This window comes from Schistocerca nitens, chromosome 2 (genome assembly GCF_023898315.1).
Source record: "Schistocerca nitens isolate TAMUIC-IGC-003100 chromosome 2, iqSchNite1.1, whole genome shotgun sequence".
Lineage (NCBI taxonomy): Eukaryota > Metazoa > Arthropoda > Insecta > Orthoptera > Acrididae > Schistocerca > Schistocerca nitens.
In genome coordinates, this window is record NC_064615.1 from 1,182,194,595 (window position 1) to 1,182,207,312 (window position 12,718).

Genomic DNA, 12,718 nt, shown 5'->3' on the forward strand with positions numbered 1-12,718 from the left:
CTCAGTGGCCAATGCCGAAACAAGCAGATCAATGATGCAGTATAACTCCTGTCTGTACTTCAATAGACGATATTCGCATTTCGGCGGATAGGTAAACACTCACATTGTGATTCCATTTGTTTGCCTATTTTCCCGAAACTGTCATTTAGGCTGCAGATCATTTGTTTCCCACCGCTAATCAGTACCAGCCGCCTCTGTGTTCATCAAAGAAAAGGGGGGGGGGGGGGGGGGGGAAGCGGTCTAAAAACTCGAAATTAAAGTTAAGATAGAATCTTTGTGTACTTCATATTTATATAATGTTTTGCACTCTAAATGGTGTCTTTTTCTTCCCTTTTTTTTCTTTTTTTTTTACAGTAAATCTTTTACGGTATCCAAGTTGTGATTCGTTCTGGTAACATCTCAGTAGGAATACTAGGTTTGATGTGTTAAACTAAGCTGAAGTAAAACCACAACACTTCGTATTATGGAAATCCCGAGGAGTAGATTGTTAATGACAAGGTCGTTTTAATCATTTGTAGGAGCGAGAATTCCACTGTGGAGACAACTTTAGGCAATCACACTTCCACGTGTTATATGTTACATACACCAGAGGAGTTTACGCCCACTATTTTGGCTACAAACCCTATTTTTTTAACATAATCTCCGTTCAGTTCAACGACCTTACGCCACCTTACTGGGAGGGCACGTAGGCCCACATGGTACCAATCTACCGGTCAACATCTGAGCCAACATCTTGCTGCATCAGTAACCTCGCCATCATCGACCTAATTGTTCCCACAGAATTCATTGGTCCATAAAGATCGGAGTCGGAATATGCAAGATCCAGGCTGTAGGATGGATGTGAATTAACAATTCACAGAAATTTTGTGAGCTCCTCTCGGGTGTGCAGGCTTGTGTGAGGCGTTTCATTGTCATGCTGAAGGACAACTTCGTTCGCATTTTTGTGGCGAGGAACGTGCGGAAGTCGTTTCTTCAGTTTCCTGTAGAAAGCACAATACAGTTTCGAGTTGATCGTTGCACCATGAAGGTGAACATCAAACAGAATAACCCTTTCAGAGTCCCAGAAGACCGTAGCCACGACTTTACCGGCAGAGGTGCGGCTTTGAACGTTTTCTTAGAAGGGGTGGCGGGGGGGGTGTGCCACTTCATTGATTGACGTTTTGTTGCCAGTTCAAAGTGACGGACCCATGTGTCATCGCCTGTGACGATGTTCTACTAAAAATTGCCACAGTCTGCCACCTAACGCACAATCAATTGTGCACAGACCGTCCTATGTTTCTCTTTATGTCTCCTGCTAGGCAGCGAGGATCCCGATAGGCACACCCCATCTCATGGAGGCGTATGTCAGCGACCACCAACAGAGACATGCAGTTGAGCAGCAAGGTGTCCGATTGTGATACTTCGATCACCTCCAGTGAGAGTGTCCACACGTTTCAACGTTGTAGGAGCCACAGCTATGTGTGGCCAGCCATCATGCGGGACATTTGACAGGTTTGCGCAACCTCGTTGCGATGGTGACAGACAGCTCGAACAATGACTTGCCATGCTTCTGTTGAGTGTAAGGGCTCCAAAGACATTTTACAGGCACCTTCGAATATCTGCGACGCTATGGTTTTCCTCTAAAAGAAACTTGATGAGAGCTTCCTGCTTGGAACGCACCTCCTACACTGATGCTACTTAATAGGCTATGTATAGAGCAGCCACCTAGGGGAGGTTCATTATACTATAGATAAACCGGTATGTTCTACGACGTCCCACAACAGGAAAAGGGAGAGAAGGCCAAACATAGTAGTGAATGGGCTGGTGGTATTTAATAAAATAGGTAGCCGCCTGGTACAACTTTGTAGACAGCATAGTTTCATCATTGTCAATACTTCGTTTACGAATCATAGTGGACGGTTATATATGTGAAACAGAGCTGGAGACACCATGAGGTTCCAGACTGATTCTGTAACAGTAAAACAGAGATTTTGCAATAAGGTTTTAAACTGCTAAACATATTCATGGAGAAATGTGATCTGTGACTATTTTATAGCTAATGAAGTGCAGTTTAAAACTGAAGAAATAGCAAAAGGGTAAGAAATTACTGAGATGGTTGAGAGATTGCAGGGCACTCTCACTTCTGATTCGGTGTAGGGAATACGATCTATGACGATTTGACTTCATACATTGTGGTGAAATGGTGGGCAGCAGTTTATGGTCTTGTTTGCATGCTCAAGGGAAAGGAATACGGTAAGCTTTACCTGCGTCCAAAGGAACAGGGTGCCGACTTAAATGACTGCAGTAAAAGCACGGCGTTGGTGGGGCGACAAAGCGCGTTTTTTCTGGAGAACAGTGAGGGGACATTTCCAGATGGGCCGTGCCGCGGGCGCATTGTGCAGAAACACATTAAGCTTTGGCGCCAGACGTCCAGGTATACGGCCTAGTGCCGAAAAGTCGCCGACAGCGCAGTGTAGGCCTTGTTAGCGAGCAGGCCGCCAAAAGAAATGTAAACGTTCTGCAAACTGGCGCCCAGACGTGCAGACTCTGTTTCAAAACATGTTTTGTGAATGCGATTTTATGGCCGTTCCCTGCAAACTTTGAAATGGACGCAACAGGGGAGATAACAAGCTGTTTATGGAGGGCTGTGCTTCTACCCTGTACTGCGTTAGCAAAAGACACAGCAAACATGTGGGAAAGAGGCCGCGAAGCTGAATTTTTTTCCGTTTTCTGCCAATTAAGTTTAAGTCTCTGATTGGTCAAATCGGTTTGCAGTGCAAAGACCGTTCACCGAGCTTAGAATGCCAGGCTCCAGCTCGTGATTGACTTCTGAGAAATTGGGGGAAGTCAAAAAAGAGAAATGTGCTTTTGGAATCGAGCTGAAGGGGCAATACAGGGAAAGGGAGATCCTCACTCTTGTACAAGTCTCTTGTACTGGCACTTCGCTAGCAAAGAACTGCAGGTCTCTATCTAAACGGTGAACGGTGAGACTTGTGTCCTTTGCTAGGGTGCTACTTAGAGCCTGTGCCAGTCACCTTCTGAACCGTCAGAGGTACTGCTTATATCATCACGGTCACAACGAACGACGCGTGCGTGTACTTATTTGTCTTGAGTCGGCCGTCTAGACATTTGACGTGTTCTGACATGCACAGTCGTGGCACGGAGTCAAATTGGTTTGGCAGACCAACAAACAGGTCCACCCGCACACTGGAATTCGTCGGGGTTTCAGAGGCTCTTAGGGAAGTACTTGCATTATGAATTAACAGAACGCGAGACCGCGTACCCGCATTTTTCGGGAACTCGCATTTAATGACAGATTGCCGCCGTCCGTGACTTCGGTCGCCGAACGCATCGTGGTGAGCCGCCTTGACCAGCAGGATGGTAAAGTATTCGCTGCTGCTTCGTAGGGTTCTAATATATATTTCTCAACACCCTGTTGTTTCGAAACATATATTTCCTTTCTTTTTGTATGGTAGACTATATATGCTTGGTGGTGGCGTAGTTTGATGCCATAACCTGGATTCACGTGTGTGAAGTGAGATAGAGCGAGTAGTGTTCTGGTTAGTGTCGTGTGTCGATCCCCAGCAGATCATTTTGTCCACCATAGATCCCATTTAGTAAGGCTTTTGTTAAATAAAAATTTTTTGTATGATGATTCTTTAATAATTTTGTTGTCTTGTCTTGTTTAAGATCAATAAATCGATTGTGAATTAGACTACAGCTTCTCCCTGAGTTCTGATTAGCAGTTCCTTCGCATTTTTATGGCTGTCTAGATCAGAAATATAAGCAGTAGCTTTTTCATTTGGTGTTTGACTGCATGGATCTTTTAATTCATTAACAGTAATCCTCTTTAATTACCTAGATAAATTGAAGGTCAGATATTGTTAAGAATTACAAACAATCGTTAGGTAGCGACTGACTGAAACGGGTAAAAGCAAAACAACAGTAACGACTCGATAGGCTTGAGACCTCACATAGTGAAAGCAGCGGTGGGTCTAGACAAAATGAGAAGGCCGAGTAGAAATAAGTGAATAACGTAGAGACACTGAATTTAAATGATGAAAATATACAAATGTGACATTATTAGCTTCAACTCCTACGAAAACTTATGGGCGAAGACGAAACGGTCCCAGCGAGAAATAGAACTATTCAAACGGACAAATTCAGTGTGAATCTGCATGCGCTGCTATCGCAGTTTGAAGGACCTTCGCAGAACTAGGATGGACACTGGCCAGCACAACATTCCTTTTACGAGATCGAGGGATCGTTCACAGTGTGCTAGGCCAAGGACGACTGCAGTTAGGCAGTAATGGTGCAGCATATCGGTAAGTTATGTTATTGATTTCTAGCTTACTGGCGCAGTAAGTACAGCAGTAATGACGCCATTAGCACACATCGTATACACTGCTTGACAAAAAGAAGTGAATCGCAGAAGGAGTGGAGGAAATGAAACAGAAGTTCACAGGTTGAGAAGGTGTTTGATGTCAGTGAATACAGAATCGAGTCAAATGAACAAATAACTTATCAGCACGACGTTACACCCTCACTGACCTAGATGCATGCATTGGTGTGGTTGGAATGGGTGTCATAAGGCCGTTCTCTCCTCACCTGGGGCAAGCTGACTCACAGCTGTAGTATTCTCTGAACTGGTGCCACACGTGTTGTGTCAGTGCTACGTCAGTTACACAACCTCAAGCAGGAAGCTTACAGAGGTATGTGTCATACATGGACGAGCACTGTTCTGTTGAAAAACGACGCTATGGGACTGTCGCATGTGAGGTAACACTCGGGAATAATTCAGAGTGTCGTCAACCACTGCCAGCCTTCACCTGACGTCACAGTAAACTGTATTTCCAGATATTTAATTGGCCAGTTTAAATTTATTCGAATTTCTTGCCTTAGAAAAATGTTTGTAGAAGACTGTCACTGTATCAATTTCAGATGTAAAGTACCAAGACAAACAATGCACGGTATGCAGATTTAAGATCAATACACGTACGTAAACAGAGTGCAGGTTGAACCAAAATTCGCGGTGTCTCGCATCACCGTGACGGTGTAACAACGCTGTGCTTCTGAAAAGCGTCAGAAGAACGGCACCTCTGCCCAGGGCGCTGCTGTACTCACCCACGACGGTCACCAGGGGCGGTTCGCAGCCGCGGCTCATCGTTGAACACAGTGCGGCTCCGTTCGCCATCAGTCCCCGTGCTTTCCCGTCACGCAGCACCCCAGACCAGCCTATCGTGTTGCGGTCGTAACGTCAGCCGACGCACTGGAGGGTGTTGCCTACTGCGGCCGCTGCCGATCGCCGAACAACGGCGCGGGACGGCGCAGAACCTCCCAGGCAGTCCACTACTCGGTCTCGGGTGGCAGGTGCAGATACGTTTGGGTTACCACAGGCTCGGTGCACAACGTGGTGACCCTGCAACCGTCCCGACGAGTAGGCCAGCCCTCGAGATCCCATGCAGTGCAACGTCTGACCACCAGCACTGTCTGAACGCCGAAAACATCTGGATAACCCACGATTCGACCAACTGGCGAAATGGAGAGCCACTGTGTAACTCCTTTCAGGGTCTGTGAAATCCTAATGGCGCTGCCTCAGGCGAGTATGTATCTTTTTCATGTACTTCAGTTATAACCCAACAACTGACGATATTGACGCTCTTATAGATCCTGCCTGGCCAGGTAACAACCCTAATGCCCTCTCTGACCCATTCTACCTATCACAGAGAATTACAACTCTGTTCAGTTACATACCATAGTTGCTGTGTACCTGTAGGAAGTTAGTATTGACATTCATCCGTGTGTTGTGGTTGTTCACTTCTTTTGTCAGGCATTTTACTTATGCGAATTGAATTTGTTTCTTAGTTGAATGTTGTATTCTTCAGTGAAGCTTGTAGGCCCATCATACTAATGGATTGATCAGAAAGGTATAATAAAACATTAGGTGTCTTCTTCTTTGATCATCACTTCATTAACATGAGATAATATTACTCTTAGACGTAGTCTGGAGGCAATCATTTAGAGTCTCGTGGTACTAACGTATTTCATTTTCAGGAAATTACTTCTGGCTTAAATCAGTTGATTTATAGAGGCTGAAGCAAAGCGTCGGATATACGAGAGGGGTAGCACATGGAACCACAGCTGACAACTCGCGTAAAATCAGCTTAACGGTGCAGTTGACATCATGACACGTGTAAAAGGCAGTGCATGCATTAATTTGGAGATACAGTAAGCGACGTTTCGGGTACCCACGGTTTTGGTCGCAACCAAATTCTCTCACAGCTGGCGTCCGAAACATTCTGCGGTCGGCTGCCACACCTGCTGCCAGCACGTCTCGCAACACCCCACTCACGTGACAGACTCATGTAGGCCTCGGTGGTTCTTAATGGGGACGTAGAGGTCTCTCTTCAGCGACGCACCTGTGGTAGTTGAGTGTAAGTTCGTACTAGATTGGAGAGCCAAACAAGGAAACAATTTTCGGGATATATATAAAATGCTGTATGTATTCTCTGTATTTTAATCTAAGGTGCACGAATCAGGTGCAAGGAAACCATAGTCCTAGTATCGCAGACAGACATCTCAAGGTGTTTCGTCACAGTGGACTTGCAGTCGACAGCCAGGTCCAGGTCACCACAATGTTACGCCCTGCGTGGCGATATGGGCGGCGCTGAGGGACGCGGTGTGGTCTCCGAAGGCGGCGGAGGTGGCGGGGGCGGCGGGGGCGGCGGCGGGTGCTCGTAAGGCGGCGGCGGGTCCGGCCAGGGCGGCGGCTGCTGCGGCTGCGGTTGCGGTATCCGCCAGCCCGGCGGCGGCGGCGGCGCGGGCTGGGGGCGGAGGTGGGGGTGGACGGCCACCAGCTGCAGCTGCGCCGGGTGGTGGGCGGCGGCCGGGGGGCGGCGCACCAGCCACACGCCCGCCGGCCACACCACCGCCGGCACGTATCCCACCGCCACTGGGGACACAACAGAGACACAGGTCCACACAACGTACACTGAGCAGGCGCTCACTTAGCACTTCATTGACTGGTTTTCTTTTATTCAATCGCCGTAGAGAATTGCTTAATAAGGAAGCGGTGGTGGATTTGTCCACCAAATACAGCACACATTTTCATTTTCCAAGAAGCACTAACTGCCTGTCCATGTGTCTACTGTTAAAAGTACAGTTCCTCACGGTACTATCTGTCTCTAGAAAATAAGAATTTTTTAGATGATATGTTATCTGCGATAACAAAAACTTAAACCAAGAAAAACATTAATTAATTAATTTGAATAAAAATTACTGTTTCGAGACTCAACAATATTCACTTTCTTAATAACGTAATTCAGTACATTATCGTCATACCTTTTAAGCTCTGTGCACTTGCCGAATACATTTTTTGACAGTTTCATCCACCGGTACGAAAGTACATGCTGTAGCAAAAGACAACCTTAATTTCACTGCCTCTACATTTGTTCTAAAAACAGAATTATCCTCGGATCTTCCTCACTGCCAAAGGTGACGTACTCAGTCTACAAGTGGCCAGATAATGATTACGAAAAGACTATATAACAGCACTTAAAGTCAGCAGACAGTGACTAGAAGATAAATCCAACAACGGCTCTAACAGTGACCAGACGATGATTACAAAATAAGGAAGGAGATGCACACAGCACTCAGTCGCAATCCCATTGTGGTGTCACCGCCAGACACCACACTTGCTAGGTGGTAGCTTTAAATCGGCCGCGGTCCGCTAGTATACGTCGGACCCGCGTGTCGCCACTGTCAGTGATCGCAGACCGAGCGCCACCACACGGCAGGTGTAGAGAGACGTACTAGCACTCGCCCCAGTTGTACAGCAGACTTTGCTAGCGAAGCCACACTGACAAATACGCTCTCATTTGCCGAGACGATAGTTAGCATAGCCTTCGGCTAAGTCATTGGCTACGACCTAGCAAGGCGCCATAGCTTTGATAATTAATATTGTGAAGCATGTATCATCAATAGCGATGTTCTACGAATGTGGATTAAAGTTAAGTATTACAAGATTTTCGTACTTTATTGCAATTCTAAAGACATTGTCCTGTTCCAGACCTCACGCCAGTCTGCGTGTATATAAACGCGTGCATTTCGGCCTCCTCTAGAAATACAGCACCCATTAGATTTAACTACGCTTGCATATCCATATTCCGGCTGTAAATAATCTTTATCATTGCATTTGAGCTAGTAAGTGTCACGATACGCTCTTATTGATGTATAGGCACGCCCAAACACCAGTAACATCGTATGGTGACATGTACTGCCTCGAGTTCGTTGGATTGTAACTCGAATGAAACATAGTCTACAGTCGCTGTCCACAGCAGTCCCTTACAGAATCTGAGTTGATTATAAAATATTTCAAACAAAAGCTCTTGAGTGCGAATGGTATATGAAGCTCAGGTATGCACTGTCATTCAGTCTGCAGTTCCAACTCGTTACCCACAGCAACCTACATTATCAGTTCAGTAAAGCTGATTTAAACACCTGCCACTGCAAGAGAGAAATTCAATTTATTCAGCATCCAAAAACACGTATTAGTACGACACGTACCACGATGTTCACAGGTGCTCTACAGATGTGGCCAAGTATTTTCAGACATAAGAATGCTCGCACCTCGGTACCACGGAGCCGCGCACCAACAGCTGACGTTAAGCACGCTGCACCGCTCTTCAATGCCAGCCAGCTTCAGCCGGCCCGGACACGTCAACAAACCACAGACTCTACCTGAAGCACGCCGCTACCACTGTGGCTACCTCGGCAGTACACTGACTTGGGCGATAATACTACCGATAACATCCACACCAGATGTTTTCATCATACAGGGGTCGTCTCCACTGTTAGTGATTACTGAAATGTCGTGACACACTCGACCGCCGCTGACTGGTCACGTGCACTTTCGTGGCACGTCCGCCAATCTTCTGGCTCTGTGCATGTGCTTTGTATTACTTTGTGGTTGGCCAAGTGACGGTAACCAGAGATAGCTCTCTGACAGTGTGCTGTGGTGGATACAATTGATTGGCCCTTGATAGAAATGGCTAATTTTTCTTTGGCTATGGTTCCATTCCAAGCAAAAATGAGTGGTGTGAAATTATGGCTGAATGGGATATGGAGAGCTAATGGTGCGTTCAGAATCGGAAAATGCAAAAAAATAAAACCACTAAAAGATGGCAGGTCGTGTCGACCCGTCTTTATTGCTCTTCATTTAATCAACTTTTCTAGTGATCATACACTCTCTGGTCAATGAGACTATGAGAGATGGTAGACAGTGGTGTAGTGTTGAATTTAGTCGTAGCTAGATGCCTGCAGTTACTTGAAGTGAAGGGCAGATAGAATGTATCGTCTACAGTATCATTACACACATCCACATTTTATAATGATTAGCATTATAATCTGCTGTGTTTCATTTTTTTAATTGTGTCACTGACGTGGTGACTCTGTGTCATAAAAGTTATTGAGTGACAGAGGTTCATAGAGAGACCCAGAGCTTACCCAGCCGGGAGGCACTTCGTATAAGTTGGCGACCCTGCCGAGGGCTAGAATATTTCGGTACTTTTGCTACAAAAAGGGGCCATTGTTGTTGAATGAATCTTGCATAGAAGTCATTCTGTCAGGATTGAGTTTTGCTTATTAAATTTAATTTTCTGATTGATAATTTTCCAATTAATTACCATTCAATTTCATACGACAGGATTATGAACCTTTAGTTTCGTGATAACTGTAATGGCTAGTGCGAATTTACTAACCCACGTATTTCTTTCCTTAGGTGAATAATTTAGTGTGTGTTGCTCTGTGGTTTGTGTTGCATTGTTTACAGTGCTGGTAGCAGCATCCTTCTTTTGGAGACCATGTTTTTTGCAAGTGTGTCATTTTACTGGAGCGATTATGGATCAAAGCCCGATATTTCGCGTCATTTTCGCTTGTAAAAATATCCAACCAGATCTGAGCCAGTTCAAAGGAAGTCAATGATCTAGTTCCTACGAAATGCGCACAGTGCAACTAGACTCGTCATAGTGCACCATGTAGCCACGCAAAACAGGACGTTTGCAGCACATACCAACAGTAGGACACACTGCCTGGCAATGCGAGAGTAGTGCATGGATGTCTATGAGGAGAAGAAAGTAATGAGGATAATAAGATAAGATTGTAGTTGTGCATAGTTAAAGAAAGTATTGTCATAATTTTCTTGTTGTGATATTTTGTTGCAAGGAAAGAAAACTATTTTATACCGGCAAAAATCACTTGCATAGGAGACACCATCAGTGGTCGCAGGGAAGCTGAGCGAGAGTCAAAAAATTATATGTGTGAACCAACAAGTGTGAAGAAAAATTCCGGCAGTAACTATAAGAGGAATTTAGGAAAGTGGATCTCTATTTTGTTATGTATCGCATTTTGTTGCATTAAACTGGCCTGCGGGTATATCATCTACACACTTTATAATTTTAGTATTCCGGCACGTCATCTGCGAGGCTTACTTGTATGCAGTGGGGTACCATTTTCTCTAACAGGTGCACCAGCAGGAGGCACAGTAAGCCAACTGGTCTGAGGCAAAGAGTCTGATAGCACAAACCATATACTGAATCGAGGTACACCTACGCGAGAATGGACAGGAGGAGAGATTGTCTGGAACAAAAGGTATCGAACCCATAGAAGAGAGAAAGCATTGGCGGGAAGGAGGAATATATTCAGAATGATAAAGAAAATAGCAGAGGCCGTATACTCAAGACTGGGCGACGCGAGGCCGAGAAGCTAGTACCAGAGTGCGAGGAACTGCCAACGCATGTGATGAAAGTGAGGGTGAAGGGAGAACAGGTTCAGACCATGTACAAACAGCAGTTCACATCAAAAAGGCGACGGCAAGAAATAATGAGAGATCGGGTTCGTCAACAGAGCAACATAGTGAAGTGAGTTCAGGAGAATCTACATCAGGATTGGCAAAAGGAAACAGTGCGCAAATCAATACAATTTTCGAATTTTTAAAACAAGTGGAAGAAAAATGACAGACAGTAAAGAAAGTAATTTTTTTAAAAAAGAACCAGAAGAGGGAAAACGGAAGTTCGAGAGAGACTAAAGAAGAGATATAGGTGATATCTAGGACCAAAAAAGGAAAATTTGGCAGATGGTAACTGAATCAAAACATATAGCAACTGGCGCGAAGGAAGACGCAAGGGTAGCTCGTACTGAAGCGCTAGGAGCGAGGAAGGAAGCACTAGTCGCGAAAAAACGCGCGACACAAGCCAAACAAGCAGTTTGCCGAAGGAAGAAGGCGCTACCTACAGTACAGAAGCACGGGAAGAAAAGTGAAATAGAAACGCAGGAACAAATACCGCAAAATTCTGAGAGTATAAGTCAGCTGGAGCAGCAGCATGGAGAAGTAGCGGAAGTACGGGAGAATCAGGCGTGAAACGGAAGCAAGAACGCGTGAAAGTCGTTCCACGAAAAGACTGAGGGAGGACAGCCATAGCAGAAAATGAATGAGGCAATAAGAGTGTACCGAAAGAACGCTTTCAGATAAAACGGCACCTGTGAATACCACAGAATTTCCAGTGTGTCGTGCGGCCGTTACGTGTCCACCACAGGTAAACACAAAGCGAGTCACGAGCCACGACTGTGAATCCGAACTGTCCCATGACTGTGCATCACTGTGCAGATGTTTATCACACGTTATCGGGAAAGTAGCGCAGGAATTTGTAGTGACATCTGGTGTACACCATAGAGAATGAATTCGCATTTCAGAAGCAACAGAACGAATGATCGAAAACAACGAAAAATGTGGCTTCGGCCACAAACATTTTTGAAATTACAGTGAAATCCAGACCATTAGCTGCATACAGAAGTTCATAAATATCAACGGGGAGAGTTGAAAATGTATACCCTGACCGGGACTCGAACAAAATGGTTCAAATGGCTCTGAGCACTATGGGACTCAACTGCTGTGGTTATCAGTCCCCTAGAACTTAGAACTACTTAAACCTAACTAACCTAAGGACATCACACACATCCATGCCCGAGGCAGGATTCGAACCTGCGACCGTAGCAGTCGCACGGTTCCGGACTTCGCGCCTAGAACCACGAGACCACCGCGGCCGGCGGGACTCGAACACAGAATCTTCTGCTTACATGGAAAACACTCTATCCCACTGAGCAATCTACGACACCGAGGAGAGTGCGGCTGCAGGGACTTATCTCTGGCACGCTCCCCGTGAGACCCACATCTCCAGCTTACTGTCCAAACACTACATTTGTAGTGCCCCTGCCCACTATACTCATTACTCGCGGAAGTAAATCTACCGATTCCCATAAGAGTTTGAGCAATGTGAGTGCATCCGCACTGAAGAAGATCATTGGCCGGTTTAGCCTTATCAATATGAAGATGGTACCTGTTCTTTCGGACATGTCCGACGGCTGAAGAAACCAGTATAGAAACTGTAACAGTACTGGCTCACGCAAAGCCTCCAAAATGTAACTGTGATTGAGAGGAGCACCATAAAACGCCTGAATGCGCATGATAGTTTTTTAATTGCGCTCGCTGACAACGGAAATGAGACGGTTGTTTTGAATGTGACAGTAAGTTTAACGACCTACTAGATCCGCAGATGTTTAGGAAACTTAGCTAACATCCACTCACGAAGTTCTTACCCTTTTAAGCGGTTGATAAACAAATCTTCTATCGAACAGAGCGCTGAGAAAAATCTCTTCAATTCAGCAGCGGTTCGGCTAAGACATA

The 12,718-nt window shown here is 45.5% G+C and overlaps 1 long non-coding RNA gene across 1 annotated transcript in view; it reads right to left on the bottom strand.

The window, feature by feature from the left end:
- Window positions 1-6,820: 6,820 nt before the first annotated feature.
- The window catches only part of LOC126234824 (uncharacterized), a 51,375-nt gene continuing 45,477 nt past the window's right edge, over window positions 6,821-12,718 (bottom strand). Inside the window, exon 4 of the long non-coding RNA XR_007544783.1 lies at window positions 6,821-6,931. This is a non-coding gene — a long non-coding RNA (uncharacterized LOC126234824). The remainder of the gene's footprint in view (window positions 6,932-12,718) is intronic.